The sequence below is a fragment of the Mustela erminea genome, chromosome 11 (assembly GCF_009829155.1).
Source record: "Mustela erminea isolate mMusErm1 chromosome 11, mMusErm1.Pri, whole genome shotgun sequence".
In the NCBI taxonomy this organism is placed as follows: Eukaryota; Metazoa; Chordata; class Mammalia; order Carnivora; family Mustelidae; genus Mustela; species Mustela erminea.
In genome coordinates, this window is record NC_045624.1 from 1,958,171 (window position 1) to 1,974,329 (window position 16,159).

At 54.8% G+C, this 16,159-nt stretch overlaps 1 protein-coding gene across 1 annotated transcript in view; it reads left to right on the top strand.

Annotated features, from left to right (window-relative positions):
• Positions 1-3,488: 3,488 nt before the first annotated feature.
• LOC116569505 (lysine-rich arabinogalactan protein 19-like) overlaps positions 3,489-16,159 on the top strand; it is a 90,380-nt gene continuing 77,709 nt past the window's right edge. Inside the window, exons 1-3 of the mRNA XM_032305796.1 lie at positions 3,489-5,803; positions 6,073-6,146; positions 13,326-13,941. The gene's annotated coding sequence lies outside the window, so the exon portion shown is untranslated. The remainder of the gene's footprint in view (positions 5,804-6,072; positions 6,147-13,325; positions 13,942-16,159) is intronic.

The window sequence follows — 16,159 nt, forward strand, 5'->3', positions numbered from 1 at the left end:
TCCAGGATTAAGGCGCCTGCCAGGAGGCCTGAGGGCGAGCGTGTGAGCGGAGTCGGGGAGGGCATTTCTCCGGCCCAGCCACGGGGAAAGGGACATTGTTGCACAGCCTGATGATCGTAAAGCAGATTCAGATGGAGTGAGTGGACCTGAGGCTACAGAAGGGACAGACGGACGGACAGCCTCCTGGGTCTTGTAATGAGTCTGCAAACCTGGGCGTGCTCACGTGCAGGACAGCCACTCCTGAGAGCCCAGGGCTGGCACACTGGCTGCCGGAGACCCTGCCCTCGCCGCCGGGGGTCCCCAGGAGCGCCTGCTGAATGGAGCGTGCCCCGAGCTCGGCGCCCACCTGCGCCCACGCCAGCCCTCACCTGCAGGGCATTCAGAGAAACATGGAGCTGTCGGAACAGCTCGGAATTACGGAAGAAATGGAAACTCTGGACCAGGGGGCCAGGCTGCTGTCAGTGGAGCCCCGGGGACCGGCAGGCCTGGCTCCTGTGTCTGGAACGCAAGCCCCGCCCCACCCCACTGCCTCGCTGGCGGTTGGACACACGAGCCTATGGGGACATCTCTTTGGATGCGTGACCTCGGAAGTGGGAAGGGGAGCCAAGCTGTTGAAGGGCCTGGTGATGCGGCCTCCATGAGTATTTCTTCCCTAAGATGCACCTGCGAGGGGCGGTCCCACGGCCTGGGGCAGCATGGAGCAGCCTGCCCTGTCTGTCCCAGCGTCGGGGAGGGGCGGAGGAGAGCGGGCTTGACGAGGCCAGAGGCTGAGTTGTCACTGCCACAGCCACACTGCGTCCGAGAAGCGAAGCCTGAATTCCAGAAAACAACAGATAGCTCCTTTGCTATAAGCGTGTTTATGAAATATTTGAAATATACTAAAAGTTATTCGTTGCCAGTAAATTGTGTATTTTGCCTCCTGATGTCTCTGCTCAGTCTCGAGCCCCAGCGCGCCGTGGTTCCCGCGAGCTTCCCCGCGGAGGGACCCCGTCGGTACTGGCCAATCTGTGCGGTGGGTCCCTCTGCGCTGGCGATGGACCCGCCACCTGGTCAGCCTTCGCGTGCTGCTGGGAGCTGGCCCAGGGCCCTGAGCGCCGTGCATCTGCGAGTGCAGCTGTGTGTTCCGCGGGGAGGCGGCTAGGTGCGGATCGCACGGTGGTGACCGAAGACGGAGTGTGTCGGGGACAGAAGTCGCACGCCTGTGCCGTCCTCTGCTGCCCACGGTGGACCCTGCAGCCGTGCTCACAGGGCGCGTGGCTCTGCACGGTGAGAGCTCCCGAGGCAGCAGCCCCGTGCGTGTGTGGTCCGCGCTGAGCGCGCAGGCGGGGGCCGGCGGACGCCCTTGGGTGCCGATGGGCAGCAGGGTGTGGGGTTGGCCGGGCTCTCCTTCTCCGCCCGCCCACATGGCTCCCGGGGCCGGAGCCGGGCAGCAGGAAGCGGTGGTTGTGAGCATCCCCAGAGCCCACTGTCCCTGGGCTTGGAAGCCCCTTGCGGAAAGGTGCCCACTGCAGGGATTTCCCGCTTCCGAAAGACAGAGCAGCGTGAGCGCACGGGGGATGGCCACATCTGCAAACAGGCGGTGGTTCTCAGGCGGTGCGTTGGTGTGGCCGCGTGGTGTGATGTGGGCCAGGAATGAAGAAAGAAAGGAGGCCCTGACCTTGATGCTTTCCCCAAATCCTGATGAGGGGCAGCTACGTGGGGAGCCTGTCAGAGCCTGTCAGATCCCAGTGGTTCCTGAAATCCCGTGGGAGGCAAGGCCCCAAGGTTTGGGCACCTGGTCCAGCTCGTTTCCTCGACTCAAGTCCACCTTTGCCGGGGTGCGTGTCCACAGCCGTGGTCCCAGCGCTGCCGGTCTGTTCCCAGAGTCTGTTCCAGGCTCAGGGCATGTTTGCTGAAGCCCGTTCACTCGGAGCCGCCTGCTTCCTGGCGAGTCAGGGGAGGTGAGAGTGCTTTCCCCCGTACCTCCCTTGTCCACACTTCGTTCGAACTGACGGAGTCTATGGGTCACTTTCTGCTGGGGTAGAACGTTACTTCGTGCCTGCACAAAGCGGACCGGCATAGCAGGGACATAGTCCTTCGGCGTTGCCAGAAGACCCCTGGGCTGCCTTGCCTTCCAGGAGAGTTGTTCCGTATTTTCATGCTGTCCTGGAGGGCGCAGGAGAGGCGTGCCCTGTGCTGGGACGGTAAGACCTGGGCCTGGTCAGGTGGCAGCTGGTTGAAGAGCTCGAGCAGACGGGGAAGGGGGGCCGGGCTGTTCTGGGGACCTGGGATTTAGGTGTGCTGCTGTTCCGAGTTCCCTCCTCGACAGGGAAGCAGCAATTTCTTTGGACTCGCTGGTCATCAGCTTAGCAAGGTTGGAAATCCGCAGGACCTGACCACGGATGCAGACCCAGCCCAAAGGTCTGATTCCGCTCCCCTCAGCAGGTTGATTTGGGCTGGGAAGGTCACTGTTCTGGGACACTCAGGAGGGTGAGTGGGAGCCATGACCTTGTGTCGGGCACCAGGTGGGCAGTGCAGAGTGCATGCGAGACGCGGGAAGGAGCGGGGGTTCGGATGTCTGGCCGGCTTTGGGAGCAGGGCTGTGGGGCCAGCACGAGGCGAGGGTGACCCAGTGGATGTGGGGCCCTGCTGTCTTCATTGATTGAGATAAAAAAAGTTACCTTGGAGAAGATACTTTCCAGAAGCTGAAAACAGCTCTTCTCTCTGCCCAACACATTACGTTCACCATTAGCTTCCGTGGGCCAGAAATGTCGCATCGATCCTTGTTATCGATTTACAGAAACGCAAGTGGCCAGGGTGCACCTGGCGTTTTAGAAGCCCGTGAAGAGCCGTGAGGAGGAGGGAGTGCGTTCCCGTCTGCCTCCCAGACGGTCGGTAGAAGAGAATTGTGATGTTGGGAGCTTCGTGTCGTATGAGCAGTCAGCCTTATTAACGTCTCCCCTACTCATTTTGATGCAATGGGGTTTCTTTTTGAAATCCTGGTTTTAGTTCCCAGGGATGCCTGATTGGCCACGCACAAACGCAAAGCACGCAGTGTCAATGGTCTGTTTCCTTTTACAGTAAACACCTTGAAAGCCAGTGCGTCTGTCTGTGAAAACGTCTGCAGTCCTTTCGGCGGGTGTGTGGCCGGACTGAGTGTGCCGCCCGCGGAGTGCGCCCCGCTTCCGGGAAGGTGGCAGGGAGCGGGGGAAGGGGCAGGTGCCTGTGGTTCACGGCGGAAGATGGCTGGTCTGCGAAGTGAGCAGCAGGCACGTTCAAACTGGGCGACTTTTCTAAAATCCATTAAAAATGCCAAGGGAGTGTTATACCGCAGCGCGGAGCCGTCCTCCGTTCCAAACTCACCGTGCTCTTTCAGGAGGAGGAGGGCTTGACGGCGACGGTCCTGTTACTGGGGAGCGGGTCAGGTCTGCCAACTCTGGGCAGACACTCCTCCACCTCTTGGAAAGACCCCAAGAATCGCACTCCTGGGGAGACAAAGTGAATCCGTGGATTGTTCCAGGATTTGATGTACGCGTGCATTTAAACGACCATTAGTCTGTCTGGCAATCGTCACCTCACACAGTTACGCGGTTTTTCTCTCGTAATAGGACGTCTGAGATTTCCTTTCCTAGCACCTTCCAAGCACGCGTGCCGGCGTTGTGGGCCGGAGGCTCGGGGGACCTTGCGTCTGGAGCACAGGTAAGTTTCCCGCGTCGCTGTCCTGGTTGGGACAAGCCGGTAGAACCTGCATCCGAGAACAGCCGGGGAGGCCTCGTGTGTTCGCGCCCGGCGTGGAGCTCGCCGCACGTTCCTGCGAGCAGTCTGGTCCGCGCAGGAGAGCCGGTGGCCGGGGTCGGGCGCGGGTTGGAGCCCCCAGCAGCGCGGTGAGCCCGCACCTGCTCCGCGTGTCGTCTGAAAGCTTCCTGCTTCCCTTCTTGGTTTCCCTTTGCTGCGTGGCAGGTGAGGATTCAAGCAGAGCCGTCCCTGCGGTCGGCTGCCTTCATCTCCGCAGAGCAGCAGCGGGGCTTCGGCCTTGATCTGCCGCACTCCGGGTCCGCCTCTTAGAGGCCCTGGGTCACCCCCAGGCTTTTAAGGGTTTTTGGGGTTAAATTGATGAGCATGTATATATAATAAATTGAAGCTTTGTTGTTTGGCAGATTTTCCCCTTGTATTTGCTCTTCTTTCCTCAGTGGAGAGCCTGGGAGGCCCCATCCAGCTCCGTCCCGCGTCTCAGATCTGCCGTGACATCCCGTCGCCGGCTGGGACGGGCTTGGAGTCAGCGCTTTTGTGTGTTTCTCCTTCTCAGATAATGACCCTGAGTGCCAGCGTCTGCGTGTGGAGAAGACCAGTGTGTAAAGTCTCGGGCACGTCCGTGCGGGGCTGGGCCTCCTCTGTGTCCCTCTGTGGGGACACCGGCCTGGCCCGTCTGCTCGGCTCCCGCCTGGTGTGGACACACCCAGGAGGCTGTTGTTTTCTTCCGTGTGTTTGTGTCCCTGGAATTTCACTGTGTTCAAGGCAGAGCCGAGTGAATTCAAGGAGTGTCTGAGCGGTGGAGGCTGCCCAGTTCGGGAAGCACCGGCTCGGAGGGCCGAGCGGGCCGATCGCAAAACCACTCAACCTGCGGACGGTCGGATCCAGACACGCACGTCTGGGCTGCAGGCGTACAAGGTCGGGTTTTGAGCTGCCTGTGGGAAGGGGCGGTTTACAGCCGCGGCGATAGAGCTCCCACACCGAGGACGAAATGACGTGGTGGGGACGGGCTGGCGGGGGCGGAGCCTCACCGGGCAGAGCCTCTCTTCTTCCTTTGATTCCAGTCGGGCGCCGTGCTCGGGCGTGTGGAAAAGCCACGGAGGACGCGGGAAGGTTGTGTTGACTTTGTGCTCAGCCTTCACTCTGTTCCTTGGGCCAAGGTGACTGAGCTCTGCCTGTACGTGCCGAGACACCCCGCTCCCTCCGCTGGATTCTTTGTAAATAAGCCGCAGCTCCCCGTTCCCTGCCCTGCTGCCTTGCCCTGGTTTCCTCCAGCACCGCAGTTCAGCCTGGTCGCAGCTCCTGGAAATAATATGAGAAAGTTATGCCGTTTCACTCCATCAGATTTAATAAGTTTGGATGCTTTCCAAATATGAGGCATTAATCACACTTAAGCCCAGGGCTTGAGAGTTCACCCACCCGGAGCACTCATGTCAGAGACATAAAACCATCTGCTTTAATGCCCGCAGATCTCTTTAAATTGAGCACTTGCCTTGTGTTAATAAAACTTGCTTTGCATTGAAGGGCTGGGGTGGCGACTGGGGGGGCGGATTTTTATATCATGTAAAGCATTTCGTGGCCAAATGTTCCCTTCCTGTTTTAAAGCCTTGCAGAATTACATGGGAAAAGAAAAGGAATTAGGTAAGCTCAGAATAAGGAAGCATTAGTCACACCTTGGCAGTGTGCAGAGCTTGGTTCCTGTCAGAGAGATGAAGAGGACCGTGGCCCTTCCAATTGGACGGCTCTCCCGTTGTCATTCTTGTGTTCTGTTCCGGGCAGCGGTGCCGTCGGACGGTGGGGTTCGCCCGCGTGCCGGTCGCGGGTGCAGGGCTCCCTGCCCGCGCCACCTGCCGCAGTGGGAGGGGCCGCAGGGAAGCTGGCAGACCGAACGGAGACGCGGGAACCCTGCTTTCCTCACCGGTGTGGGTTTGCCGTGCTCCTTACCTTGGTTTTCCTCCGTCCTTGTAAACAGACCGTGTGCTGCCCCTTCTCCGCCCCTGGGAAGAGAATGCTTTCTGCTATGTCCGCCTTCGTTTAGGCATGGACGTCCTCATGTGGCAGCAGAGTTACTCTGGTATGTAAGTGAGGGACGAAAGTCTCCGCTTGTTGGCATTTTACTAAGGAATCTGCCCCATCGCGGGAGAGATTTGCCCTGGGGGACCGAGGAAGCACGGGGCTCACCCTTGGCCGGGCTGGCATCGGCGGGACTGGGGCTGAGTCTCAGGATGCTCTCCCTCCTCTGTCCACAAAGCACGGTCGTGGCAGGTGGCCCGCCCGGCTTTGTGGCCAAAGTACCTGTTGGCCCACACACATCCTGAGACCACATGCTTTGCACATAACCAGCCTAGGAAACCCCGAAATCAGGCACGCACAGACTCCGCTACAAGACAGTTGAAGCGCCAGGCGACGCAGGTGGGGTAAGTAATCGCGGAGCGCTCTGGCACCCGGGGACGTCGGAGCGGTTCCGAGAAGGGGCAGGTGAGGTTGCATGCGAGGTCGGCCCGCAGCGAGGAGCTGACGGTCCAGGGTGCTGCCCCTTCCTCTGGCCTCAGGCACCCTGCTCGTCCAGCTCCTGCCTGACTCTGCCACTAGAGGTTTTCTGGAAGCTTCATTTATTTCACCAGATGAAGACCCCACGTCCAAGAAATTTTGATTTCTGTCGGCGAGCACAGTACACCACCCAGACTGAAACCCATCGAGAAGGAAGCAAGCCTCCAGGTTAAAGAGTTGTCGTGTGGGAGGGCCCATCCCTGACCCCCGGGAGGGCCCAGCCGCCGCAGAGCAGACAGCGCACCATCCATCTCCTGTCTCTCACCGACCGGGCTGAACAGCGTCTGTCTTTACAAGATACAGCTCAGAGATGTAGGGGATTAATTTGCTTCCAACTATGCAGACATCTAAAATTCACACCAGCCTCGGTGTTCCCGTTCAGAGTTTAGAATATGTTTAACTGGGCTCATCTTTAGCTACAGGTCACGAATAGTCTACGTATGTTTGTCTGTACACAAATTCAGTATTTCTTCGGGGTACATATGCGATCAGCCTGCCAGCCCGGTTTCCGGGCTGATGTCGGTCAGTAGGGCTTATCTCTCACGAAGCTTGTAATCGGATGTGGCGGTCATAACCCTTCCTGGAAACTATCCGAACCCTCATGATGTCATACTGTGGAATACGCCGCCCTGTACGACTCTCTGCTTCAGCGTTTCCCAGGGAGCTCTCTGTCACGTGCCCGTTGTGGTCCAGGGGCTCCTGCAGGCGTCAGGGACAGAGCAGTGAGCAGACGCAGACCGGGTTCTTGCCCTCACGGGCCGTGCACTTGCCGGGAGGGAAGACGGACGCTGGGGATACAGCAGTCTGTGTGGATTTGCATCAATGGTGCGCGCAGAAGTGAAGGGCTGGGGGCAGGTGTGCAAGGGTGTGGTCCAGAAGCCCCACGTGCGGCCCCTTGAGCAGAGACCTGAGTGAGTGAGCCGACCTTGGCGGTGTCTGAGGGAAAGGTCGTTCTAGGACCAACCCCGGGGCAAAGACCTTGCGTGAAAGTGTGCTGGAGTCTTCAGGGACTTGTTGCTCTCCCACAGCGTACGCTGTCTGTTTAAGGGTATTTTTAACTTCACCACAATTTTCAAGTGTAGCTAGCTTGCTTTCCAGCCAGATTTGTCACTGTTTGAGGACTGGAACCAGATCTTAATGTGTCGTGTACTTCCATAATGGTCGGCCCATAACACATGCTCAACAAACACATTAAAGTTAATGGACTCGGGGATGAAAATACTCACATTAACAGTTACGTGACGGACGTGTCGTCGGTACGGAATGTTTCTCAAGGAAAAGAAAAAGCTCCGTTGTCTCAACCGTTCTCGGTCAGTTTCCTGCTAAGACTTTAGAGGCTCGTCGGACCCCATGGAATAACTGAGCGCCGTCCCAGGAACTGGCCCGGTCCCAGGTATTTGAGGAGACTTTTCCTTACTCTAGGATGTCCACCAGCACCAGCTTGTGTCCTCAGGTTGTGCAGGTTAGTGGAGTCGAGTGGGCGAGGACGGCTTCCCAGGGCAGCCTGAGGGCTCAGAGGAAGTGTTTGGGGGTTCGCTCTGAGTTCAGTCATCTGTAGAGGAGGCATAGTTCAGTTTGTACTGAGCTGGGCTCCGAAATTCATTCGCGTCATGGGTGAAGCAGAGTGAAGGCACTTCGCAGATATTTGGGGAGTTTGGCTTTAGAGGAGCCTGTGTGAAATCATTGGAAAGGCAAGAAATCCTCACATGACTATCCTAGCCCTGGTCTGTGTAGGAACAGACTGAGTATACCTGTGTGTTTCTCCATGTTACACACTTATGATGGGTAGAGGATGATTCCAGGGGACAGTAAGTGCAAAGGTCCTGAGGTGCAAGGCTTCTTGGAATGATCCATGAGCGAGGGTCAAGAAGGTCATTGTATTGTGTTCGCACCGCACGTTGTCTGTACAAATCACAGCAGCTAGACCTTGATTGATGGGGGACCAGAACGGGCTTCATGTACTGGCTTCATATTTCATGCTGGGTTGTGATGTCCCGAGACTGAAGGAGATACGGAGGAGACAGATCGGAGGAGGAGTACGCAGAAAGGCAAGGAGCTCTGCTGACTCAGTGCAAGTTTCTCGAAGTGCGGCTCCCGAGACGAGGGCTTGGATGCAAGTGGGTTTTTTTTTTTTTTTTTAAGATTTTATTTGACAGAGGAAGAGAGATCACAAGTAGACAGAGAGGTAGGCAGAGAGAGGAGGGGAAGCAGGCTCCCCCCGATGCGGGGCTCGATCTCAGGACCCTGGGATCATGACCTGAGCCGAAGGCAGAGGCCTAACCCACTGAGCCACCCAGGCGCCCCTGGATGCAAGTGGTTTATAGAGCCTCGCGAAGGAGGAGACCAGCAAGTCAGACAAACTCCATAATTTGCGGGCCCAGTGCTAAAGACAAGCGCAGAATCCCTTGTTCAAAAGTGATGGAAAAATTCAAGACAACCACAGCGGAGCTTTAAGTCAAGCTTGATGGGGACCCACTGAGGGAAGGGCTCTGTGCGACCATGGGTGCCCCAGGAAGACCTGGGGCTTGCGTTTACCAGGAGGTGTTGGCTTGGGCTTTGTCCCCCCGGGGACCCCGGATGGGACCCAGCCCCGCCTGGTCCTCCCGAGGCCGGGGTGTTTATCCACGACTCCCCCATGGGGTGAGGCCCTTGCTGTGGCTTTGCCCCTCACCCTTCCGGCCTGTGCTGCACACAGGCGAGGTGCGCTCCGCAGAGGCGTGTCTCGAGACAGACGTGGGAGTGTGTCTGGTTTGTGGCTCGTCTGCGATGATCTCCAGGGCAGGAGATCCCTGTGGTCAGGCCCCCAAAGCCTGCCTGCCGGGTTTTGCCCAGGACGCGCGATGGTGCAGAGACCATTCCTGCCCGTCTCCAGAGCGGTGCTCGTGCCCGGGTGTCGAGGGCGCAGAAATGTGCTGCTGGAGGTGGAGCCTGACATGGGGGAGGGCGTGGTGCTGCTGCAGGAAGGGTCTGAACGAAGCAAGGAAACCTCGGTCCGGTGCGGTGTGGTGAGAGCAAGCCCGCAAGCCTGAGAAGGACCCAGATGGCTGCAGTGCGAGTCCCTCTGCGCAGCACTCCGGGGAGAGCTAAAAATGCTCCCCACCTCACCCAGCACAGAGCCAGCGTGTGCCAGCGCTCCACCAGCCCCTGCGAGATCCGGGCTCGGCTCTTCCTCGCGGGAGCGCCTCCCGCCTGCGCCTCTGTGCTTCCTCCCGTGGGGCTGTTCTCTCCAGCTGCCCCTGGGGCTGGGGACAGGCTCCGCGCTTGCCCGCGCTCCGTCTCTGGGGCTCCCAGGCTCCGGTGTGCCGGGGCTGAGCTCTAGCCGTGGACCCGACCTACAGCTGCAAGCCCTTGCCTTGAGGCGCGTCCGAGCGGCTGCACCCCGGCCCTTGCGTTCCCCCTTCCACGCTTCTGGGCGCTCTTACAGAACCTCGTCTCCAGCCATCGGGTCCTTAAGGTCCCAACCCTATCGTGTGTTTTTCTCAGTATCACAGTCCTTACACACACTTGCTACTCGCACACCCACTCGGTAGAGGCTTTCTGCGCACCTCCCGCGGGCAGGTGCACTCTTGGCGCGGACGGACCCCCGGCTCTCCTGGAGCTCACGCTCCGGCGGGGCCACAGAGCCAATGAACAGCAAACAGACAGTTGAAGGTGGGGAGCAGAGCTTGGAAGGAAGCGAGAGAGATGTTGCCGAGACAGAGTCAGGACTGGCTGAGGAGAGCCTCGGGGGCAGACAATATTTGGCAGCTGGGCAGGGTGATCTAGCTGCGGGGATGGAGCAGCATTTGCGGATCTGAAGGGATAAGACCAGCGTGTCTTGTTGTGTCAGGGAAGGAAAAGAAGCAGAATGACCCTGGTGTCTTGAGTCTGAGCCCCTGGGAGGGTTGTGGTTGTGGCTGGAGGTGGGGATATTGGGCGGCCGTAAAGGGGTTGTGAGGGGCTCTCCTGGGGAGAAAGTGGGAACAGCTGATGGTGCCCTTGGTGGAATCCCTGGTAGGACTGAATAGTTCTGTGGGTTTAGTAAGTATTTTTAGGTCTGTCATCAATGACGATCCAAATACAATTTTGGAAAAATTGAACATTTGCTTTGGGGAGAAACCATTCTCTGCCATCTCAGGCCAAATTCTATAGTAGCAACAGACAAGCTTTTCTGATGGCTAAAGGGTTAGGAAGAAGTCCTGTTTTTCTTGGAGGCAACTGTGTGATTGGCATAGTGTGTGTTTGTGCGATTGATGGGAAAGTTACACATTGAAAGTTGCTCTGTTTTAAAATCTTATTTTATTATTTTTTATTTCATTTTTTCAAAGACTTTATTTATTTATTTGACAGAGATAGAGAGCACAAGTAGGCAGAGCAGCCGGTTGAGGGAGAGAGAGAAGCAGGTGGCCCGTGTAACAGGGAGCCCTACGTGGGGCTTGAACCCAGGACCCCGGGGTCATGAACTGAGCTGAAGAGAGATGCTTAACTGATTGAGCCCCCCAGGCGCCTCTGAAAGTTGCTCTTTTAAAATGCAGCCCCAGCCATTATGCAGAAGGGCCCACTGCTTTGCTTCCAGGGTAAAGTTAAACTGTTTTCAGGAGCCCAGTGAAATGGAGTGTTTCTTTGAAATAATTTACATACAAAGATACACTACAGCCTTCAAAAAGATACTCTTCTTTTTTTTTCTTTAAGAGACACTCTTCTTAGTCTTGGCCAGAATTTCCTAGTCAGCTGCTTAAATTCGGCACGGATATGAAAACAGGACTAAGGTGAACAGGTGATAGCCCCCCCCGCCCCCCCAAACCTAGAGCAAGGTCACCCTGACGGGACATGTGAGGAAATTGTGGAAGCTGTCTGAGACTTGCTCTTTGTCACATACAAAGACAGTTCTGGAAATTGTGCTGCCTCTGAAGAGTGGTCGGGCTTGGGAAGGCCAGGCGCACACTCAGGAGATGAGGCCTGCTCGGGCAGCTTGAAACGTGTCCCTTGCTGGTGGCACCATTGTGGCCCAGCGTCCCAAATCCTGTTGGCCGCCTAGGCTCGTCTGTCCTTTAAAACCTGTCTTGGGTCATCTCTCTCTCTCTCTCAGACTGCTGTTCTGTTCTGATTCCTAGTGCTAATTATAAAACACCCATCCCTCCAACTAATAGGAAAAAAAAAAAACCGTCAAGAATCTTTTAAGACATTTCATAGAATTTATGTATCTACCATCAACCTTTGACTCCATAGACAGAAATTGTTAACTGGGCAATTTGAATGATCTTAATATTGATTTAAGCTTTTAAATGGTTTTTGAGACATTTTATCCTAATGCCATCCTGAGAACTGAGAGGGCAAAAATGATGTTCTAATTTATCAAATCTCCATTTTAAATGGTGTAAACTAATGTTGAGACCTAGCTCCTTAAATATTTGATGTGTACTCTAATATCTGTACACTTCTTTAGAGAGAAATTGAGTGTTTTTCCTGTATGCTAGTGATTAGCCCCTATATTCATGTTTCTGGCGTGGGATCAAGAAGCCTTTGATTTAGCAAATCAGGGTCAAGAATATCATCTAAATTGCAATTTTGCCCAAACTCAAATAATCATTTTTGGTGGTTTTCCTTTGGCACTTAGATGGATATCTCAAAGACCTCTATTAAAATCAGTAAAGGCGCTTATTCAGTGCGTTGATTCTGTGTGCAGTCTGTTGGCACATACAACACAAGAGAGACACTAGATGTTCGCACTTGAGTAGGTGGGGATTTGGTAACTGCAGGAGAAAGAAATTAGATGTGGCTCATTGGACAGAACTCTATGGCCTCAGGAACCTCCTTATGCAGTCTCATAAGTCACGTAAGTCCAAGCAGCTCCTACTTGTCAGCTTCCTCCATTATGACCAAAGGAACAAGTTGGGTTCTTCTGCTTTTTCAGTAAGACAGTCTCTGCTCCCTGCATGGCCAAATAGTCCTCAGTCTCAGTAGCTTTCCCTGTGGAAGGCTTGGCTGGAATGATGATATGTGAAGCGTGGTCAGTCCTTTCCACTACTCCCCATTGCCAGCTCCATTTGTAAAGAGAGATAAGGCTATGTGACCTGTGCCATATCATCTGGACTTCTAGAGAAATAAAGATACATAGCCATGCTTCTATATTATGTCCATAAGGCCGATAAAGAAACAGTCATATGTAGCTCAAATGAGCTTTTAAAGAAATCTTCCGTTGATGGCGTAGTTCAGAATCACATTGCTCAGGACCAGGGAAAACTCTATGTTCACAAGAGCTAGTATATTTACTTCAGATAAGGGTGCTGTAAGCATTGCCTTGACTGCCAGGAAGTCTGTCTCTCTATCTGTCCATTGGTCCATCCATCCATCTAACCATCCAACGTTCGATCCATCAGTCCATTGATCCATTGACCCATCCATCCATTCACCTATCCGTCCAGCCACCCACCCAACCCATCCATGCAGGTACATAGGTAGATAGTGACCACCCTTATACCTACTGCCAATCTTTACTTCCTGGCTTTCATCTTTTTCTCAGTGTTGATTGCTTTGGGTCTGTACCATTGTCAGCCATGTGCAATCCCATTCGGACATGGCCTACGTGTGGAAGAGCCCACTAGTGCTAAGACTTTGTTTCCTGAAAACAAACTCTTAGACATGTGATTGCAGTGTTCAGGAATATGTTTCTTAAATTAAACCGAAAAATTTCAAGTTTCCTTTACCAAATTTTCCACCAGAATTCTTTGCCTACTTATGCTCCTGTGTTCTACGAGCACTCCAATACTCTAAGCATTGTTTTAAGTGTATGACTTCTTTCTGATTATAAGAACAATATATATTTATAAAAGAACCCATTTGCTCTCCCATCTTAATATCTCGAGGGGTCCGAGGCACAAAGCTGTTCAGCTCGTAGGACGGGGCAGATGGAAGCAGGTGGAGAAGGAGTGTCCTGCTCTGGGGGACTTGGGTCCATACAGAGCTCTGAGGGCCGGTGGGCTTGCTGGCTGTGCATGAGCGCCCTGGATACGGAGGCTCCCGGATAAAGGGGCATTTTCATTTTATGAATCTTTTTCTTCCTTCAGGCACAGCAGAGACCCTGAGTTTAAATACCAGCCCAGATGGGTCCCACAACCACGGAACCGCTCTATCCAAGCCCCCGTGTGCATTCCTGCGCTCCCCTTGGCTTTCTCCAGATGCTGCCCAAGGGCGGTCCAGGTTCAAATGCAGCCCTGGGGACTGGGACTGTGGGCCCGGTGGCTGACCTGTGTGGACCCAGCAGCATCTTCATCGGGTCGGTGTGAAAAACACGCAGTCAGTAACGTGTTGCAGTGTTACGTCACTAAATGCCGAGGCCGAGGTTTTCGTCCGGCACGTAGCTGAGCTAGCCGCTGACGCTTGTGGGCTGAGGAGCGGGCGTGGTCCTGCCACGTCGATGGGGGTCTAGCATGACTCGCGGCACATGTGCGTGGTTTTCAAGCACCTCGGTCACGTGCAAGCAAGTCGGAGGACTTATCGCACAGCGAGCCCCACACTGGGGAGATCGGTGATGTGGGAGCTTCGCACCGTTCGCACAGTGGGGAAATCTGCTGGGAGGAAGTCCATGGAGATATAATTACGTGCATAACAGAAGGGAGCCCCGTGTCCGTGCGATGGAGGCCTCTTCTGGCTTCGGTGGCGATTCTGCACGACAAGACAAAGGTGATTTTGAATCCCCTCAGCCCGCGTGCTGTCCTTCACGTGGCGTTGTGCGTCTGTGTGTTTGTATGACAGAAGGTCACAGTATCCTGCTTGATCGGCCCGTGTCGTTTTACTCCTAAGGATGATTTACCGTGGCCTGGACATTTGCAGGTCTGGATCTGAGGCTCTGAGAAACACCTCGGTGCCTCAGCTCTGAGCCCACTTGGCGGCTGAGTGTGAAGGCGCCCTCGCGGGCCGTCTGGCCTGTGGGATGGGGGCAAGGGGAGGTCCTGGGAGCACCGGGCGGGGGAGGGCCAGTGAGACTGTCTGGGCAGCCTCTCCGACTTGGTAATGGAGGACATAGAGGTCTTAGGCCATGAAACTTGTCCAAGTTTATAAATCAACCAATTTTGTGACTTGAGCGCAGATATAATAACATATTGATGGCAGAAAGTTTTGAGATTGAACTGAAATGAGGTTTCTGGATTACCTGTGGACTTCAATTACCTGCTCCATCTCGCGCTCACCGTGGGACGGGCTCTCCGTCATTCGGGGTAATAACGATTCTTTTTGAGATAGGCTTGACCTGGAGAAAAATGACAGAATCGAGTGGCACAATAATGAATTTTATGTTTTTTATAGATCAAAATCTAATTTTAGATTTTGGTGTTACTATATAGCAACATGCTATTTCTAGCTCATTAGTATTGCATTTTTGCTCTAGTTTTAAACCTTAGTTTGGGGAAGAAATTGGATAAACTGGAAATTTTAGGCTTGAAAGGAAGAACTTGAATGAGGCAGAAGAGTGGTTCACAGTAGGAACTTCAGCTGCCTGAGGGGAGCTCAGTGATGGAGAAGTAGATTCGCAAGTCCTTATTCATGGTACAACAGTAACTCTTGACTTTACTGAAGGGCGGTCTGTCTGTGCTTCCTAGACTGGGATCCCTCGTGTGTGGGTGCGCTTTAAGAAGACACAGGAGGTTGGAGCCTACTAAGCCCCTCGAGTGCTTGCTGTCGCCAGGCTGCCTCCCTCATCACCCGTCGTCCAGCCTCCCAGGAGCTCTCAGTCTCCCCGATGGTCTTGAACGCACCGAATATATGCCTGCCTCGGGGCCTTTGCACTTGTCTCCTTATAGGCCTGGTCTTTTCTCATGTCCCTCGGGCATCTTCTTCCCCTAGAGCAGCTTAGCCCACCACCCCCTCTCCATTCCACTGTGCGAGGTTCCTCCAGGCCCTCCTGTGTCCGTCGCTCAGAGAAGGGTGTTGCTCGAGCAGCTGTGCGAGCCCGAGACCCAGGACAGATCCTTGACTGTTTGGGTCGCTGATTTGCCTCTGAGTCCTCTTCACCTCATCCCCAAACACCCTGTGAGTCTGCCCTCGGCCGTGACCTGAGCTCTGAACACCCATGCTGGTTGGCCCCTAGTGGCTCTGCCCACTTCTGCTCTGAAAGGCCTTTGAATCGAGGCAACTTTGTTGTCCCACATGGCTGCTGCCTATCATTTCTGTCATCACAGACCGTTCCTCGGTGCGAATGTGCCACCATTTGGGTCTCCACTCACCGCAGAGGACATCGGAGCTCTTTCTAGCCGACACTTTCCTAGACCTTTCTTCAGGCTCGTGTACCAGGCTTCCTCGGGAACATACCCCACGAGTGGGGCTGTTGGATCGGGGGCCATCCGGACTGTCGGTGCCACCGAATAACAGCAAATTGCTTTCCGAAGGGGTCGTGTCAGCTTGCGCTCTGTGACTCCCTGGTCCACATAAACTGTGGGCTTTGGTGTGGTCAGGATTCTTGGTTTCTCTAACATCGTGGGTGTGGCGTGGTGGCTCGTGTGCTCCTGGTTTACATTGAGGTAATCGGGGGTGAGACTGAACGTCTTTCCGTATGTCACTGATTTCCTGTACGTACCTTCTACAGTTGGTAATGACCTTCCTCCTTCCTTTCCTGCTGACTTGAATGTATTTCACTTCCTTACATGCCGACTCCGCTCTCTGCCGCGGCGTTGAGTCAGAGGGCGTCCGTGGCGGCCTGACCAGTCCCTGATCTCGAGGGAACGCTGCTTCCGGAGTCTTCCCATGAAGAAGGACGTTCACGGCAGGTGTTTTAGCCACAAGCTTGACGAGGTTAGAGACGTTTCTTTCTGTTCCTAGCTTGAATGAGGTTTGACCACGTGTCTGTCGAGACAGCTGTAGGATGTTCTGATAACGTGAGGAATGAAGTCGTGGATTTTTCGCTCTT